Below are 20715 nucleotides of genomic sequence, written 5' to 3'. Positions count from 1 at the left end.
GTAGAGGTGACTCCCGGAAACTGGACTGGAAAGAGATGCTAGAGGAAAATTCAAGAAACAGAGGCCCTGGGTCGACTGTAAATGTTAGATGGGCTTAATGTTTTAAAGCATGGATTAATTGTACCTGGTATCCTGTCAGTTTGAGTTTAAAATTTTTTTGTGTGCTAAGAACTTCTGAGAAATAATTGATTTAAGGTATTACCATATGCCTTTGTATGCTTTAGCAATCTGTAGTTGCAAGCAGACCCTCATTCTAAGTTTAAAACAAAAGTTGATCGTTGCTTCTTCCTCCAAAAAGGGCTGTTTTACCAGCAGAGTAAGTTATATCTATATTTATTTCAGACTATGCTAGGTTTTCAATAGAAAATGTTTGAGTTTTGTAACAAGGGAACAATGTTTCCACATAGGAGCCTATAGACAAAGTTAAAGATATTGGGGAATTATCAACAAGAGCAAAATGAAAAAAAAATGAAAGCTAGAGAGGAAAACCGTCTAGGGCAAGGTCAAAACCAGATTCACTCTCGCTGTGTTGAAAACATTCCCGGTTTTCCCCAATTCCAACAAATAGTTCAGTGGCCGGGTAGAACCTTCAGTGAGTCTTCATTGCTGTATCTTTCTGCAGCTTGATGAAAAGTGAAATATCGGGTAATAACGGAGTAAGAAAAAATGTCTAAAGTGGTATTTGATGTACCATGGATGAAAGGCATTGCAAACTCGTTGTTTCACTTTTTCCCCTCTTTTGTTTTGTCCCCCCTTCTCCCTCTTCTGTTTTGATGTTCTGTTGACAGAATTTGTCCCCTCATGGTTTAAGTACTCACTGCTTTGTAGAGAGAAAACAGGTGAGTCATAAAATGTGTCTGAGCTTCTAGCTATAAAAGGTATTGATTAGCCTAAAGCTATCCTTAATGGCTTTAAATGTGGTCAAGAAAATATAATTATATATCCTGACACGTTAACTGACTAGAAAGATAAATACGTTATTTTAAACTTTCTTACGTTTCTGTTGGGAGTGTACATTGCTACAGCTGCTTTGGAAAAGTGGCAGAATCTACCAGAGTTAAGCATCTGGATAACCTCTGGACCCGTAGCCCCAACTCCTGGGTGTACTGTCAACAGAAACAAGTGCTTGTGTTCACCAAGTGGCATGTATGGGAATGTTCATCATGGCAGCTTTATTCACAATAGCCCCAAACTGGAAGTAACCCAGTTGTCCATCAACACTAGAATGGGTAAGTTGTGGAACATTCATTCATGCAATGGAATATAACACTACAACGAAAAAGAATGAGCTTCTGCTCTGTGTGTGGATGTAGCATGGATATATGGATACATGGATAAATCAGGCAGGAATAATATTGAACAAAATATAGGCAGTGCACATTGTCCAGGTATATGAAGTGGAAAGACAGACAAAACTAATCTATGATAATAGCGGAGGGAATAGCAGTTTCTTCAGGGGATAGATATTGACCTGGGACAAGGTAGCTTTCTGGGGTGTTGGAAATGTTTTATATCTTGATTTGGGAATGGTTATATATATACATATGTGTGTGTATGTAAAAATTTAGCAAGCAATTTAAATACAAAAGTGAATTTTTAAAAATCTTGTATAAATTGTGTAAGTCGGCTTCACCATTTACAACAAAAGTTAATTTTAATAATCTATCCTAATGAATGAGGAACTAAGCAGATTTGGAGTGACAGAAGCAGATTCTATGCACACCTGGGCATGTGTGTGCGCACTTGCACACACACACACACACACACACACAAACTCTGCATGCTTGGCCCTGAATCATTAATGGCTGGTTCGGCCTCATTGACCCTCATACTTGGAAGAGATTTTGTATGTCATCTAATTCAATGATTCATCTGAAGCTTGTCTGCAACCTTCCCTTTGGGTGGCCATTCTGCTTTTGTGAACAAAAGTCCCCTGGTGACCGGCATACGGTCGAGACCTTCTGAGGCAGACCTTGCTGTCATCAGGAGCTCATCCCTGGGCAAAAATCTGCCCTTGTCTATTCACTGGCCTTGCTCGTAACCCTTGGGGTCTTGCAGTTAAGTGGACAAAGGATCGTGCTGTTGCTGTTTACCCTGAACATCATACTTTATGTTATGTACATATACTGCTGAAAAGCAAGTATGTTTTCAGGGATATTTATCTTGATATTTACCTCCCCTTTTCATTACTGACAGCACATCTTCCCACCAGGAGTTGCGTTTTCTCAAATGCCTCTTCTCAATAGTTTTCCCTCAGGGATGAAATAGAATAATGTGGATACGTCATTCTGCTTGGACGTCTCAGAATCCCTTGGCCCTCCGCATACTCTAGGGCTAAACACCCTTGATTTCCCAGTAATTAGCCTTTCCTGCTGTCCATACAAAGGCTCACGAGTCCACGGTCCATTTATTCAACACATATTTATCGATCATCTTCTATGTGCTGGCAATGTTTTAGGGATACAGTGATAAGTAAAAACAGGTGTGGCATCTGTCTCCTTAGGGCTTTTGCTCAATGAAGAATATTAATCAAACATTTACATAAATCAATGTCAAATTGCAACTATGGTGTGTGCTGTGAGGAAAAGTTACGTGGTGTTAGGAAAGCATAAGACGGTTAGTCATCTGTATCGGAGGATCCTTCCTTGTTGGCGTGTTAGCTGAGCAGAGGGCAAATGTTAAAATAAGCTGGGGAAAAGAGGACAGAAATATTTCAGGAAGAGGAAACAGCATGAGCAAGGCCTTATGGTAGGAAGGTGAAAAGGAACATGCCACATTCAGAGGACAGAGAAGGCCAGTGTGACTGGAATGAGAAAACAAAGAGTAAGACAGCATGAGAGAAAAGAGTCAGACCCCTCAGGGGAGAAATGTTAGCATTAATTTGGGGAGTGGCTTGAGGACAGAGCAGACTTCACATGCTTGTAAAGGACGTTCCTTGGAAAGTAGCTGAACAAACTAAAGAGAACAGGTTTTCAGAGAGTAGCTTTGGAATGGAAATACTACATCCAGGTCCAGGGTGTGGTCTGGGGAGGAGGGAAGGTGGGAGTTGTTGTCAAAAACGACCAGGTCAGGGAACTGGCAGGCCAGGTGCTGGGTGCGTCATCTTCCTGAATGCTGAAACCGCCCAAGGTTATAGCAGTCCTTGAGGTGGAGATGAAAACGATAACTCAGTGCCAGAGGTTTGGATGAATGTGGGAAAGTGACCAAAAGATCACACATAATTGAGAAGAGACCACAGTTGCCATGGTTCTGGGAGAACTTTTATAATTTCTCTGTGGGGAATTATTCCTTCTAAAGGTTAATGCGGATGGCCATTGCAACTGAGAGTGATTATGGTTTTATTAGTTTTATACAGCCCTATAATTTTACTATTTAAATACTTCTTAAACATATCAAAAAGTTGGAGAAGATTGTCATGGGAAGAGAATAACTAGGGAAAGCTAAGACACAAATCTAGAAAGGCCCCCGGGGTATGTAATGCCAAGCTAAGGTGCTAAAGTTTACTCTGTAGGAGCTGGACAGTCGGCCAAGGCTGCCATTGTTTTGTGTAAGGTGGTGGTAACTATACTTCAGGAAGAATCACCTGAAAGTGGTGTGCTGGATAGATGGGAGAAGGGGAGAAGACTGAGGGGCACAGTTACAGGTCACCTGCTGTTGTCGGGCTGAGAGCTGATCCGACCTCGGATAAGATCCATGGGAAAAGAAGGAAAGAACAGGGTGGTGTAGGATCCTTCAGAGGGATGCTGCCTGTAGGACCCGGTTACCAGCAGGGGAAGCAGCGAGATATTGCACTGACTGGGGAGGAGGTAAAGCCAGAACCAGAAAGTCGGGAAGGATTCCTTTTGTGGAGGAATACGCATTGCATTTCTGGTTCTAGAGCCTGTCAAGGGGAGGCATCTGGGTGATTACAAATGTTGGTGTTAAACTCAGGGAAAAGGTGGACTGAAAAGCCTCCTCTGGGTAACCCCTAACCACACATGCCCATCCTGGCTGCCGCCTTTTTCTTTGCAGCCCACAAGGACTCCTGCTTTCTCCCCATCTACCTTCCCTCACCCTCACCTTTTCCATCAGTTCCTTGCTGCTCATAGCTTGCTTCTGAGGACAATGTCTCCTCAGCTTCCCACGTATAGTTCCCTCCCCCAGACATTCTATCTTTTCCTAGAAAGCCTCCCTCAGTGCTCTTCATCTATGTCCCCACATCCCTAAATGCCCTTGTCCTGCTGTGTTGCGGTTGCCTCTTATTTCCTCCCCCTAGACTTTGGGCTTTAAAGACAGGGACTCATTAAAAGTGTGTCCGTCTATCTGTCTATACATATATACACATACGTGTATATGTATACATACATACTCTTTTCTAGTTAAATAATAATTTGTTTAATGAATTAGCTAATTAACAGGTTTTTCTAACTTTAAGAGTTTTACATTTTGAAGCTTTAATTTAAGGAAGGGCTAAAACAATGCAAAACAAACCCATAATCCCAAATGTCATAGATGAATTTGCAAATTTGAGAACTTATGCACGTTTTTCATATGACAGCGGTTCTCTCTCTCATATGACAGTGACCACGTGGGGCTTGGCTCTGCTTTATTCTGTCCCCTTTCCTAATATACTCCCTAACAAAGCATGTAGAAACCTAATTAGAAAGGCAACATTTATTTTTGGAAGTGGGGACGAACAACTCCTCTCTTACTTCTCTCTCACATTCTCTCAAAGTCCACTGAGATTTAAACCATTAGTATGAACTACTGGAATATGTATTTGCCTTCCAGTAAAACTGGGTCTTTTAAATCTCTAATCTCCCCATTTCAACAACACCTCTCTCTTTCTTCGTCTGCATGAACAATGTCACGGGAGCCTCCCTGATAAGATGATGTCCTCGTGGACATATTGGTAGATGATGCTTATAGCATCAGCTCAGACATCTGAGTTTAGGATGTTGGGAATGGCAGACATTTAATGGATGCTCCTAGAAAAAGGAGCCAGGGGAGGTCAAATAGGTACGAGGAGACACAGAAGAAGGCAGTGTTGAAAAATCTAGGAGAAGAATCTGCAAATCTATAGAGACAAAGTAGATTAGTAGTTGACAGGGGCTGCGGGGAGGGGAGATTGGGAAATGACTGTTAATGGGTACAGATTTTCTTTTTCGAACAGTGAAAATATTCTGAAATTAGTGGTGATGATTGCACAAATTTGTGGACATATTAAAAACCACGGAATTGTACACTTTAAAACAATTTAAAAATCTTTTTTAAAAAGTTCAAGAGGGAAGACGTATTGAAATATGAAAAACTAGTTAAACACATTTAATACCAAAGAAGATGAAGCATGATAGAAAGTCTATGGGCCTTCTTGATTAGGAAGCCAGTGGTGAGCTTGAAGAGAGTAGTTTCAACAGAACAGTCACTCCCATCTCTTCTTCTTTCTGCCCCATAAATAAGTAACTTACAAGGTTATTCTTTCACCTATTTTTATCTCTGTTGGCAGAATGTCTGATGATTCTGCAAGTTCTCGAATGTGCTTGGTTTATATACGCTAAAGGATGCATTTTAGAAACTCTGATTATGTGTGCTCATGTTCACTGATGTGTTATAAGTGCATCATTCTTCTTGCCCTTCTAAAACCAAACCTGTACTACAAAATCAGGTCGTTTCGTATTGTCTTCATGTGAAACATCATTTCCAATGGCTCTAAATGGAACAGGCATTGCCTTCCTTGAATTCGCACAGTAGCTGTCAGTGGTGTGGCTGTGGGGCTGGTTGTTCGCTGTGTCTTGTGCCAGCTCACTGATGGAGCGACGCTGGCTCAGCCACATGTAGTCTCTGACCCATGTTTACTTGATTTGTAAACTGAGGGTAATAAACATTAATCTGACACCTCACATGAGAAAATTATACGAAAATGTTGTGGAAGGTATTAAGCAACCGTAAATATATTTTAATAGACATCGTGCAACTGAAGAGACAGTTAGTCCTTTGTTGCCTTTTAGCTCTAGACGGGCATAGGACCAGCCCCCTTAATGCCTTGTATATAGGATCGCAGGCTTCATATACTGTGATGCGCAGTGTAGAGTGTATACATTACTGAGGTCTCCCTTGCTCAGTACTAATTGGTTGAAATGAACACTGTTTAAATGAGAAAAACCCAGTATCACACCATGATTGACTTCTCTATTTTCTTTGCCGTTTTAAAAAAATTTGTTTTATTCTGTTCCTCACTTAGGTTTTCCAAACGAGCCTGCTGCAGTCATCGCCCTCAGCACCATTAAGGAATGGCTGGCCAAGAATCAGCACCAGGTAGGAGAAAAACACAATCAGTGAGCATACAAGATGCTGGAATTCGATTATCAGTTTCGAAAAGGCAGATAGATTTATTCCATAAATATCAAGTTGACCTAGTCATTGAGCCAGAGCTAGCTGATGCTGCTTCATTTGGGTTCCATGGGTGATTGAATACTTTCCTGTAATTAATTGACTGAAGGGATTATATTGATTGGTTTCAGTGGTGAAGATGGGGAAAATGATCAGATTCATTTAGCCGTGATCTCATATTTATGTCTTTAGATAATATGGATTTGTGTGTAAAGGAGAGAACAGGGTGGATTTCGTTAAGATGAAGAATTCAGGGATCATCTGGTGCTATTTTCCTTAAAGAGTGAAGTTATCTTTGTTGACAGGGGATTCCTGGTGTTTGGTAATTTTTTCAGTAATCTAAGATCTCTTTATTTATAACTAATCACTTCTATAAAGTGACTTCTGAGTGTACTGTTGGATAATTGATAGCTAAATCGTCACGATCAGGATTTTTATGAAACTAAAGTCTTCCATCAAAGTGTTCATCATTGCCTCCGATTCTGCTTATTTAATAAGAGCTTTGGGATATATGTAGTGATGAACAGGAGACTTACTCAAGTAAACAAGGCAATTCAATAAGTAGAGATGCTATGGGGGCTTAAATTTCAGAGGTTTAGCAATTACCATGTTATTACAGCAAATAGGTTTCACACAACACACAGTGTTGTGCATTTTTCTTCCGATCTTGGTTTTCTCCTCATATACGCCCATGAGTGCTGTAAAGAATTTTGTTCCATTTGTGATGGCCCATGAATATAGCTTTCTCCTCTGTAGGAGATGGATTATTTGGAAATGTTTGGATATGGAAAGAGACTTATGGGAGTTTCCTAATGAAAGGGTGCTCTTGTGTGTTTAAAGAAACAGCAGCATCATTTTTGCTAATTACTGTAACTTCAACGTTTTTAAAAGAGACACGAACATTGTTCATTTCAAGCAGAAGACCGCACGGCTAAACATACTTTGGTACTTGCTGTTTCTTTTCCTCCTACTTTAAAAGGTATACATATGACAACTTCAATTTAGAGAATAACTTCAGTAACCTCTAAGATGCAGAAAAAAAGAACTAAAATAGCCAGTTTACAAAACATTTCTTCGACATGTATTATTTTATTTTCACAACAATCTTACAGAACGTCTAGGATAGGTATTGCTATCATTATCCTCCTCTAGAATCAAAAGGTTAAGTGACAAGCTCAAGACTTTGGAGTCTCAGAGCCAAGAGTCGGACCTGCCTCTCCTTGGAATGCCCCTGAGGCCAGGGAGAGATGTTCAGTCCCTTTGAAAACAGGTAATCTTCAGTATATCTCTCGGTCATAGTAAAGGCTCCTGGACCATCTGCTTGGCAAAAATGAGGTGTTTCAGAGTTAGACACTAACAAGTGAGCTGGTGTATTGGTATAAATTTATCATTTCCACTAAAATAATAACCCGAGGATATTTCCCACTGTTGGAAGTTCCCATGTGCCATGTTGGCATGTGATGGGAGTACACATAACTACACAAAACATCAAGGGGTTGATGACGAAGAGCAAATGTGTTGGTCACATTTACAGCTCATTGACAAATTCGACTGACAGACTGTCTCTAAACTATTCAGAAAGTTATTTTTTCCTAGAGGTTTGTTAGCTTAGTGTTTCCTACTTAACGTTTTTTTTACTCTGATCTCCTTACTAACCTACTCTGTCTTTGAGTCCTTTCTTTCGCTTTCATATTCTTTTCTTGCTCATGTCTTTGTTTCATTGTAGAAAATCTAGATAATTTGGATTGAGAAACACAACTTAGTTTTTGCCATTGCAGCTTTAATCATAGCCTGTGCTAATTCTCTTTTCAATGCGCGTTGGCTAAATGAATTTGAACAAGTCAGGTTTTGCCTGATATCTGAATTATAAGTGGTGGGACATAGATAAAAGCTATACAAATGGACTCTCCAGCAATATGTGGTTGTATTATTTGCTCTGTTAACAAACAAACTAGGTTAAGGACTTACTCAGTTGTCTCTTCATTGCGGTATGCTTCTGGCATCTTGATTGTTTAAGCTATGTATTCATTAATTCACTCATTTGATGAAAATTTATTAAATCCCACGAAGCCTCAGACACTTTTCTAATACTAGGGACAGAACAGTGAAAAACAAAATCTTTTCCTTATGATGTTCACAGTCTGGGAAAAGAGAAATATAAATGAAACAAATAAATAAAATAGCTCAAAGAGTACAAAGTAAAACGAGGTAATTGAGGAGTGAGTTTTGGGAGGATGTGGTTTTAGAGAATGTAGAGATTGCTCTGAGGACAGAATCCTGGAACAAAGCTTTGGACGCTGGGAAGGAGCAAGCCGAGGCACACAAAGGTCTTGAGGAAGGACATTCCACACAGAGGGAAGACAAGAGGCAACCCTGAGGGGAGAATGAGTTTACTGTTTGCAAGAGGGTAAGGGAGGGAGTGTGGATGGAGCACAGGGCTGAACGAACAGCAGGAGACAAATTTGGACAAATGGTCAGGGGTCAGATCATAGAGCGTTGTGGTTTCATGGAGAGACCGTGATTTTTATTCTCAGTCTTTTGATGGGAAATCATTGAGGGTTTGGAGCAGGGAGGTAGCACGATCAGATTCACCTTTAAAATGACTAAATTCTGGTTGCTGCTTGGAGAATGAACTTAAAAGATGTCAGAGTAGAAAAGGGAAGACTAATTAAGGGGCTCCTACAGTAAATCCAGGCAAGGGACCAGTGTTCTTGGGAATACAGTGACGGTGGTAAAGGAGGCAACAGCATCAGGTTTAGAAAGTATTTTCTCTGAACAAAAGTTGATTTGATTCTATCTCATTACACAAATCACACATTACCATAGCAATAGAGTCCTGACTGGGGCACTTGGGCCCAGTGGACGGGACTGGGAAAAACACATTCTGTTCATCCACCATCTACTTGTTTCATTTGCCCAAAGTCTGAGCTGTGAGCGTGCTGTTGTCACCACATATCTAAGGGGACTCGGGGACTTGAGGGAGCCCAGCTGAACAAATAGTACAGTTGGCTCTGACTGCATTGGCGCTAATGGAAGAGATAGAGCAGAGCTTTAATTAAAAAAAAAAAAAAAAAAAGAGAATCCTCAAGAAGATATTATTATTAGGGCACATCAGTGACCTTCCAGAACTAAAAAAATATAATGACTTCTGGTTGGAAAATTGAAAAACAAAAGAGAATATTCACTACTGAGCATTGAATCATTGCTCTGTGAAGACCAGAGAGATGAATTAAACACAGAACAGAAATTCAAAGAAATGGCAATCATGACTGCAGAGATAAGGTATGAGGCAGAGAGACCCAGGGATCAGACGTGGGTGGGGCGAGCAATGGAGATTACCCACTGGCATTTTGGGCTAAATTAAGAATTAAGAACACGTGAGTTCAGAAAATCAGGAGAAAAGAATATCAGAGTTGGCTATAAAAAAAAAAAAAAATTGACAGCATGTGGTATGATAACGTTTCCCAAAGCTCCCAGTTTTCTCAAGCAGAAACCATACTAAAGAGACAAGTGAGCAAAACAAGGGGTCGTTAAGGAAATGAGCAGCGGAAATGGGGCGCTGACTCCTCCTTCCGGGTGGATGCCCTGCGCTATCATCTGCAGTTGCATGCATTCCTCATTTGTCGTGCTGTCTAAAACTACGGTTCCTTGTGAAACAGTGATTTCTTCACTCCACGGCTCTGAGGCACCCCTTTCCTATCAGGAAGTTAGCCTTAGCGGTGTTTCTACAGTGCCCGTTCTGTCGATCCACCTCAGGGACTCAAATGCCACCTGGCTATCGGTCTGTGGAGCAATGTATGTATTTATAAGTTTTTCCATAGATAGCAGAAGCATAGGATGTCTTTCATTTGTAAAAGCCACAAATAGCTTGATACTGGGAGTTGTTTGCCCATCATGGAGGTCATGTTCAGTGATTTCAAATACCCCAAGGGGGCAACCATCCCACAGCTCAGAGCGCTTGCGGTTAAGGCTTCCAGGAGGTCACCTTAGGGGGTAAGGAAGTCACCTTAGGGGGTAAGGCATCTAAGATGAAGATTCCAAGCTGGAAGATCAGTGGGTTTCCCGGGCACTTTGAAACCTGGAAACCCTAAGGTATTGTACTAATCAGGCCTCAGTTATAGTGTGACACAAACCTGGAACCCCCGCCCCTCTGCCAGTGATAAAGCAGCCAACAGATGGGCAGAAGCATAGCATTCTGGGAGCTCTAATTAAAGCTGTGGCCGTGGGCAGCCGTGGTTCAGAGGAGAGGTTATGGTTCACCTGAGACCAGGCCCCAGCTGCATCTCTGCAGATCTTTGAGGATGTCAGTTTCCAGAAACCTTCCCATTCATTTACTTCATGGGAATTCCCTAATCTCCCCTCTCCTGCCCGCAGACCCCTCCTCCCCAAGCCGACCCCCTGTTCTGGGGTGGGAACAATTCAATGGAGGAACCTCTGGTTTCTCTTTGAAGGCCCTCTGTAGGCACCTGGCTTGACTTGGGGATCACTGGCAGGGAGGAACCCCAGCTCTGCATTTTCAAAACCAAAATCAGTTTTCTTCCATGTAGGAGGAAGGTGGAAGTTTTTTCTCATTGCATGCAGATTTTGGACCTTTGCCTAGCATAGAATACTCTAACTGTGCTTTTAGCACGAACAGATTGTTGTTAAAAATGTTAAATATCATCTACTTGTCATTTACATTGTTTACTGTGTGCCTTCCAAGGGAAACACGACCCTTGTGGTATTGCTGTTTGTCCCTTTGGGTAGTGTGCCTACAGATGTGGCAGGCCATCCTGAGATGCTGTGTGTATGTGGCAGTGTGGCACCGAGACAGACGCCCAGCTCTGCACCTTGTTGTGAGCCCAGGTCCCAGACTTTATTACCCAGTGTGATCTAGGCCCCAAGGTCAACTGACGGCAGCCAGAGAACAGAACTAGTTTTGGGCTCATCGTTGGTGTTCTTTAGAAGTTAAGATACTGGTTTCTGGCTTCACTGCCATCCTCCCCTGCCTTCCGACATTCAGACACACAATCCGCAAAGTATCGAACAGGGTGAACACATTCCTTCCTCAGAACCCAGAATTGGGAATCCACTGAAGACAGGCACATTCAGGCTCCTAAAAGTTTCATCCGCTGTTCTCGTGCTAACTTGACAAGATCAGGGTCACAGCCACTTGTTTCCTCACCACAGATCACAGAGGAACGGTTGCACTTTAGCTTCTGGTGCCAAGACTATTTTATTCCCCTTCTTGGCAGAGGTTTTTGAACATATGCAGTGTTAAAAATTGTTTGTCACTTTTATTTCAGAATCATATTATGGATCACCAAAAAAGCCCCAAAAAACAGTGTGAGGCCTGCCTTATGTCACTGACACAGAACCCCTTAGGATCTGTGTGGTTCTTAACCGGGGAGGGGGGGGCTTAAATGAAACATGAAATGATGCTTACATTTCTGATGGGAAAATTACATGCTTCGCACCAAGTTTCAGTTCCTGTGGACGATTGTTTACAGAAATGCAAAACAAGCACCATCCTTCAATCCTGCAGAAGACAGTGGTGTGGTTAACATTCAGAAATCTAGAAGGAGCAGATGAGGTGCCCCGTGTTCTCCCTGGGGGGTGTCCTCTTATGTCTAGAAGCATCGTTTGAATATCTGTGCTGGCCTTAGTTTCTGGAACAATTTAAGTTTAAGATTTGTGTGTATAGAAGAATAAATTCCATCTTAAAATCTTCACATTCTGTGCAGGAATGTGGTTATGGTACTAATACCCATCATCCTAATATGCTGCTGTAAAAATGTATCCTTTGACTAAGCCCAAGGCTGGTCTTCAGGTGGAACCCATGATGCTTATTGCCTGTGACATAATGGAAGAAAAGTATTCCCAGACTTTGCGCGTGTGCCGTGTTCCTTTTGCTCCTCAAGAACCCTCATGACTTGCAAACAGTTTTCCTCTCTCCCTCCATCTTCTTTCTTCCTTCCCTCTCTCCCTCCCTCCCCTCCCTTTCCCCCTCTTTCACACACACACGCATTCATTCACCCACTCACTCACTCATACACGTAATACTTTTCCGTTCTCAAGCTGTCTTTGTTGAGGTCTGTGACAGTTACATTGGTGGTCAGATGTGAGAGTTGGCTCTTCATCTTGTGATTCTAAATACCCATTGTCAGAATAAAAGCCATGCCCCAAGGTAGCTTCTGCCTTTCTTGGTGGGAGACAGTGTTCAAGCGCCAGGTGTCACCACAGACTGCCCACCTGAGAGCTTGCTAGCGGGCAAATCCACTTGCCTCTCCATCCCCACGCTGCTTTAGCATCTGTTCCCAACAGGCACGCCTGAGTTTTGCAGCCAGAAATTAGAGCCTCTTGCTGTTGTTTCTGGGTTTCATAATCCTGTTCCCATCAGTAAGAATCACAAGAGATGGAATAATATAAATTGTGCTGCTATAGTTAGTGAGACCCCTGCCAGTTAGCCAGTGTGCCTAGGGTAGGGAGGGCTTTACTCAGACACTTCCAGGCATTGAGGTAAGGATGCCCAAGCACCCTTTTCCGTAATCTAACTCTACATGGACAACTCTTTTAAAGTCTAATGATCTTTTTTCTCTTAGCAGGGGATGTCTCTATAATCAAGGCCCCAGGGTGCTCTAGTGACATCAACCTACAGTCCCAGGTCGTTTAGGGGTTGATTTCTGTGCTGACATATAAATAGCACATGTACTCTTCTGCCAGCCATCCTTAACCCAGCACAGTGTCCATTATGCCCCTGTTACTTTTAGAGAAATAGAATGGAGTGCAGAGGGAACCTGAAAATATACTCTGTCTTGGGTAGGGGGGATTATATTTAAATAGGGTAACCCGTACACATATATACCGCCACTGAGTCTGGGGTTTCTAGGAAGAGTTCTAGGAGATGTAAAGTAGGGATGTGAAGTAGCTAAAGAAGGGAAACCAGTGTTTTCCAGCTCTGCTGTGTCCCATGACTTGTGTTTGGGACACATACTATTCCTATTTCTACAGCATCTTCCCAAAACTTTCTTCAAGGTAGGTATGTTTATCTTTCATTGTATAGATGTGGCAGTTAAGGTTCAAGGGAAAGGAAATTCCTAAGATCAACTAATTGGGCACTTTGGTGTTCTCCTATAACCCTGCTTCTGTGCCCAGTGGCAATTACTTCACAATAACCAAACTTAGTCACTCAAGGTATTGTACATCTGTGAGCATGGGACCCCAAATCGGCTGATGGGAGTCTTCTCCTGGGACTTCTTTTGCAAACTGGAGTTGGGAAGGGAAAATTAGGGCCCACTTTGGTGGTGGAGCGGGGCCATAGGAGCTGCCAGTGGCCGTGTTCCCTGCCATCATTTTTTGGGGGGCGGGGAGATCTACTTTAGGAGGATATTTTGCTGAAGGTGTCCCTGATTATTGGGGAGCTTGCAGAGTCAACAAGACCATTTTGCTGGCTTGAGTGAAGAATCACAACTGAGGCAAAGTGTTGGTTCTTTTAGCAAAACAGAATAACCTCCTATTCTTAGTATTAATATCGCAAGCTAATAATTCTCAACTAGAGAAAAGGAAAGGTTGAGAGTAATTTGGAAGTTTGCTCCCCCAAACTGCATGTTTTAAGTAGTTTATCCTACCCCTTTCACAGAACTCCTCTTATGTGGAACCACTGCTTTCAATGGACTTGCTCCAGGTCTTTCAAACATGTTGGGTTGGGAAAAAAATATTTAGGGTCACTGTTCTTAATAGCAAAGTGAGTAAGAGCTCTTTTAAAACTGCAGGCTTCCACTACTTACTTTCATGCAGGGGGCAAATCATAAGCTTGTTTATTTTCTGATGGCTGTATCTTCCTCTGTATTGTAACCTTGTGGTAAAGAAACATGTGAGTTTTGATGGAAGCTGGTACTGAGTAGAAACCAAGAATAAGTAGCATGAGACAGGTGAAGTAGAGATTCTCTGCAATTAATATTTAAGTGAACAGTTCTTAAAAATGGAAGAAGAGGTTTGCTCAGATGACATGAGCAGAATGTTCCTAGAATTGGGATTTGTGTTTTTGAAAGAAGATGGGTCTCTTTGCAAAATATGGGTTGGAGGTCCAGAGACTATAGGACAACTTCCAAGCCTGCAGGATTGTATCAAGGAGGCCACCATGTAACTGTAGCTCGTCACCTCTTTCACGGAGCCAAAATGAGACTTATGGCTACTGGAAGTTGGGTGGGAGGAGGTAGGGTGCAGTTCACTACTGGCTATTACTATCCCAAAGAGGGAGGTTGGTATAAAAATTAGAACATTGAATTAAAAGTCAGAAAATTTGGGTTCTAGTCAGATTAATCTACTCTCTTGTATAATGGTGGACAGTTAAGTCCATCTCTTGGTACTCCTCGTCTGTAAAATGGGGAATGTGGGCCATGTTTCTTCCAGCTCCAGAACCATCGCCACTGGTGTTGTCTTCTGGAGCAGTCCCACTGATCTAGCCACAGTCATGTCTTTGCCCACGTCATCATGGCACAGTCAGACCAACAGAAAGCGTTGTCCTCTCTGATTCTCCAGGTGATGCCCCAAAGATCAAGCATCATTTACATTTGCTGTCGGATGCCTTTAAGTTGATCCTTAACTTCCAGATGGGTGTATCTTTATAGTTGGTATCAACAACCTTGACCCACTTAGTGTAGGAGAAGAGGCTGCCATGTTGCTTTTCTGTGAATGATCTGATTATATGGTGGTTTCAAAGTAGACAACATTTAAAACTCCTTATGAAATTAAGTCTGCTGATTATCCAAATGATGTGACACTTTTATAAATAGAAAATAAACTTCTGAGCATGTGGTTGGATCTACATCTGACACAGGGATAAAAATGACACTGAGAGGTCCTGCTGAAGGACATTCTACAGTCATTTTTGTAAGCTGAAAGCATGTGCCTTCCTCGCTGGGCAGGGGGAAAGACAACCCTTTGCCTTGCTCTCCACTTGAATTGAATAGGACTCATGTGCTGCCCTGATTGAATGGAAAATCAGCAATCCTGCCACTGTCATCTAGCTCAACTCAGGAAAGAACAAGAAAGATACTTTCTCATTCTGGTGGGGTTAAATGATTTGCCTGTGAGAGGCAATCTTAGCCAGATCTCTGCTTTAGATGGAAGCTGTGGCCAGATGTGTAGCCATCTCATTGCTTCTCCTAACGCATTTAGACATAGGGGTGGCCTCTGTGGAAACCGTACCTCCTTTGATGGTGACACTGCTATTCAATACGGTAAGAAACATGAATAGGTCTGACGAAGCCATCATTTCTCCAATCTCTTTGCTCTTCATCAAAAAAAATACTAGAAAAAACTTAATGAGAGTGGACCTATGGACATACAAATCAGTTTAATCATGGACAAAAGCTAAATTGGAGGTGGTAGATTGTGAGCCTAGCGATAGACTTGCTAACATGTCCCCTCTCAATCAGATCAAGTTCTCCTTATTTCTATTCGTGGACTCCTTAGAAGTCCCATCACATGGAAACTTGAGGGTAGAGAAGAAAGCTGTAGTGTCTTCAGTCTACACCAGGGAGCCTCCACCTTTTAGTGAGGAGACTATTAATTTGCATGAAGCAGGGAAGAGAAGGATATTGGAGGATTTATGATTTCCTGAACTTGTGGCGAATCCAAGTTGCTAAAGCCTGGTCAGAATGAAGTGCTCACATCTGTAATCCTGAGTTTGAAGACCTTAGGCAAGGAAGGTTGATCCTGACCTACTGATCTTAGACTTGGTTCTGCAGCAAGGGTTGCAACCACCTGGCATGTAACCTGCTGGGCACCAGGGCAAGTGATGTCCTATGGTGAGGAGGTGTTGCCTATGTGCACTCTCTTAAAAAAAAAAAAAAAAAAAGACAGAAATAAGAGAGATTTTAAATGATGTGATTTTATTTTCATTTTTACAATAAACCTTGGCATGAGATAAGGAATATGAATTCATTGTTCTTCCAGTTGGTCCAGATTCTCTTATATTTCTTAGCTTCTTTCTGCATCAGTGTAAGGAGAGTACATGAAGGCTTTTTGTTGTTGTTGCTTCTCTGACATTACTCCTAAATATTAACCAAAAACTTCATCGCTTGCTCAATGGGGACTTTAAAAGCTCCAGCAATCTCTCCTAAATCTAGAGGAAAAACGGGCTTTGTTGAACATATTGAGAGATGTGTCAGTTTCTAACATAGGGCCTTCCTAAAGAAGTTTAAAGAATAATTTTGCCCGTGTGAATTTTTCACTTTATGTGCTGACTTTAGAGCCTTAACAAGGCATAAGAATAACTCAACTGCATTTATTTTTCAGCATAATTGTTGGCTGTTTCTAGCCAGTAGATCTTCCCTTAGTCTGGGCTGTTTTTCCTGCCTGGTTATACACTGAAGGGATTGCCTAATGACCCAGGCATTGCTGAGCTTGTCGGTAAGACACTGACCTGGGAACAAGGAGATTGCAGGAGATGCTGTAACCACTCTAGGACTGTTCTTCATCTGTAAAATAAGGTGAATATTACCTAAGAAAATGATTAAATCAGATACCAGCACCATAGTCTAAATCTACTGTATTGCCATATCTGGGAGGATAGCAGCCTATATTTTAAGACATTTCTCCAGCTAGTGGTTGAGAATGATTAGACCAGTTACTCTCAAAGATTGTTTCCAGCTAGAAATACTAAGGTGCAAGCTCATGTTTATTCTCAATGTGGGAAAGGATCTGCTGAGAACTGAGAGTAAGTCTCCCTCTAAACCAGCATGCAACCAACTTTCTAACAAGGGATTAGGAGCCTTGGTGGGGCTGTATCGTCTAGAAGGTACCAGAGTGGCCACCATAGCCTTTTCACTGATGAGCACTTGTTTTTTCCATCCTATAATCCCCTTTGACATGGGTTGACAAATAAACAATATCGATCATGTCTACATATAACATGTAATCGCCACTCACATTAAATATTCATGGGATTTGCTAGCCAGCTTTCTGTGGCACCCTACACATAGTAGGGGCCTTTTTCTCTCTTTTAGAAAGCATCTTAATATATTTTCAAAATCTTGTTTATAATAATCATGGTCTCTGGATATGTGCTCGTATGCCTCCATGCATGAGATATATTTAATAAGTTAGTAAAAGTCATCAGTGTATAGAACCGAATCATTATTTGAGTAACTATTATATTCAGATGGCAGGTCTGTCACTTGGATCTTGTATAATTATATTGGTTCCTGAAAAACCTTTTGAGAATAAAGCTCTCAGTCACGTGAAGCAAATTTGTTCTCCTTGGGCATGAGGCCACCACTTAGCAGGGTTACAAGAGAAGATTTTCTGATTGGTACAGTGTTGTCCCTCATGGGAGCCTGTTTACACCACCCACCTGTGGATTGGCCCCTGGACATGCAGATATGTGTCACCCACAGTGTTTCCAGAATCTCCTGCCACTGACAAAATTAACTGTGTTTAAGGAATTACAAAATAAACCATTGTACTAAAATTCATTGCTGAAAATACTAACCATCTTAATATCTTCTGCTGCCCAGAATTCTACTCTGAAAACAATTAGAGCATGATGGGCTATGTGTTTGACAGACCAAATTGAGCTACAAATGACCTGGGTGTGCTTCAGTTAAGCACAGGGCAACTTAGGAATGTATTAAGTTGAGTAATCATCTCATATGTTTTCCCCCGGGTTCAGTGACATCTACAAAGTTCATTTTTCTAAGAAGTTTTTCTCTTTACAAATTTAAACTCCAGGGAAATAGGATCCATATGTTCCTGATTCATTTGCACTAACTCATCAAAATATTCTTTTCCTTATAAGTTATTGGATGTCTGCAGAGGATTTCGACTGTTTTTTATAAGTTCTTTTAAGCCTTTCTGTCTAGAGGCAGGAAATGGCCATTTGCCAGCATCGAGTGAACCCCACAAATAGTCATGTTCTGTGCAGGAGGCAAAGAAAATTCATCCCTTGCTTCTAAGTACAGTTGAATAATGATTTTTCCTTAGAGGGTGGGGATAAATGGATACTTTGGAATGTACTAGTAGATTTACTAAATGCGTAATTTAAAAAATTCCATGAGGTGGTTACAGCAGGAATGGAATTTACATCGTCCCCTTTACCAGTTACCTGTGAAACTCTTTAGAGCAGTTGGTTTACCCAGTAACACAGAGCCTTGACCTAAGTGAAGCGTGAAATGTCTTCAGTGTGCACACAGAAGTTATTTGTGTGTGTGTGTAACAGAGATTGATTGATTTAGTCTAACAGTAGTTCATACTGCATTTTGTACTTCTCTATGTTGAGTTCAACAGATCTACTTTTGAGGCTCAGAAGTAAGGTGCCATACTACTCCATTACAAATAAGTGAACTCTTTGGTCTACCAATGAGAGCTAAGGATAAGTGGATTTCAAAAACAAATCAACTTGAGCTTGATTCTTCACTAACTGTATATTTTTTTCATATATATATTTAATGTCACACATGTTGAGTAATTGAGTGCTTCCTTTGTGTAAGCACCATACTTGGACAATCTCATTTAATTAACACAGCAAACCTACATGGTCATCATGGTAATCCTTCTCTTTTACGGGTGAGAAAACTGAGATTTAGAAATACTAAGTAAAATTTCAAAGACCACACAGCAAATAAACGGCAGAGTTGGAATTCTAACTCAGGATTCCAAGTTCATAACCACGATCATCGAAAGCATCATTTTGTTTCTTGATGATGATAGTAGATTACTATTTCAGAGATCTCTTTTGAATGCTTTCAAATCTACAGTCTAACTTGGATTTCTTCTGCCGTGGTACCTACCACCCTGTTGCTTATATGATTTATGTAGAATTGCTTGTTAATATTTTTCTGAAACAAAGATAGCAGGTCGTCAGTTTGGCCATGTTTTATTTTCTTGCCCCCAGCACAGTGCCAGGCCCATACACACTCCAGGTTGGATGAAAGCGTTAAGAGTTAACAAATGGGGCTTTTATTAGCCAGCCAACAGCTCTCATAGTCTCCTAAGCTTTCATGAGATTAGCGCTAAAGCCAAACAGCCACGCTGGGGCAACATTTCTGAGCCACAGACATTGCCATTAATTCATTAGCCAAATCTGATCAAATGATAAGCTCAGGAAATTTTTTTTTCCCCAGTCTGACTATATTTTATTTTATATTTTTAACGTCTTTATTGGAGTATAATTGCTTTACAATGGTGTGTTAGTTTCTGCTTTATAACAAAGCGAATCAGCTATACATATATCCCCATATCTCTTCCCTCTTGCGTCTCCCTCCCTCCCACCCTCCCTATCCCACCCCGCTAGGTGGTCACAAAGCACCGAGCTATCTCCCGCTGCTATGCGGCTGCTTCCCACTAGCTATCTATTTTACGTTTGGTAGTGTATATATGTCCATGCTACTCTCTCACTTTGTCCCAGCTTACCCTTCCCCCTCCCCGTATCAAGTCCATTCTCTAGTAGGTCTGTGTCTTTATTCCCGTCTTGCCCCTAGGTTCTTCATGACCATTTATTTTGTTTGTTTTGTTTAGATTCTATATATGTGTGTCAGCATACGGTATTTGTCTTTCTCTTTCTGACTTACTTCACTCTGTATGACAGACTCTAGGTCCATCCACCTCACTACAAATAACTCAATTTCGTTTCTTTTTATGGCTGAGTAATATCCCATTGTATATATGTGCCACATCTTCTTTATCCATTCATCTGTCGATGGACACTTAGGTTGCTTCCATGCCCTGGCTATTGTAAATAGAGCTGCAATGGACATTTTGGTACATGACTCTTTTTGAATTCTGGTTATCTCAGGGTATATGCCCAGTAGTGGGATTTCTGGGTTGTATGGTAGTTCTATTTTTAGTTTTTTAAGGAACCTCCATACTGTTCTCCATAGTGGCTGTATCAATTTACATTCCCACCAACAGTGCAAGAGGGTTCCCTTTTCTCCACACCCTCTCCAGCATTTATTGTTTGTAGATTTTTTGATGATGGCCATTCTGACTGGTGTGAGGTGATACCTCATTGTAGTTTTGATTTGCATTTCTCTAGTGATTAGTGATGTGGAGCATCCTTTCATGTGTTTGTTGGCAATCTGTATATCTTCTTTGGAGAAATGTCTATTTAGGTCTTCTACCCATTTTTGGATTGGGCTGTTTGTTTTTTTGATATTGAGCTGCATGCAAGCTCAGGAAATTTTTAAATCTCCCTGAGGGTAGATAGACCTTGACAGTGGCTCCAATTTCTGAGAGATTCCCCCCTGTCTTTATTTAGAGCACATGTTTCTTGAGATGACAGATTCCTTTACTTACTCCTGTCACGTCTGCTCAGATACTGCGCCTTTGGGGAAGTTTTTCCCTCACTCCCCCATGCAACCTTAG

At 41.4% G+C, this 20715-nt stretch overlaps 1 pseudogene across 1 annotated transcript in view; it reads left to right on the top strand.

Annotated features, from left to right (window-relative positions):
- LOC309973445 (ADP-ribose glycohydrolase MACROD2-like) overlaps positions 1-20715 on the top strand; it is a 794489-nt pseudogene that overhangs the window by 252212 nt on the left and 521562 nt on the right. Inside the window, exon 3 of the transcript XR_014327208.1 lies at positions 6221-6294. The product of XR_014327208.1 is annotated as an ADP-ribose glycohydrolase MACROD2-like (transcript). The remainder of the gene's footprint in view (positions 1-6220; positions 6295-20715) is intronic.

Source organism: Leucopleurus acutus (genome assembly GCF_964270905.1).
Source record: "Leucopleurus acutus genome assembly, chromosome: 16".
Lineage (NCBI taxonomy): Eukaryota > Metazoa > Chordata > Mammalia > Artiodactyla > Delphinidae > Leucopleurus > Leucopleurus acutus.
This window is presented reverse-complemented; position numbering and strand designations above follow the sequence as displayed.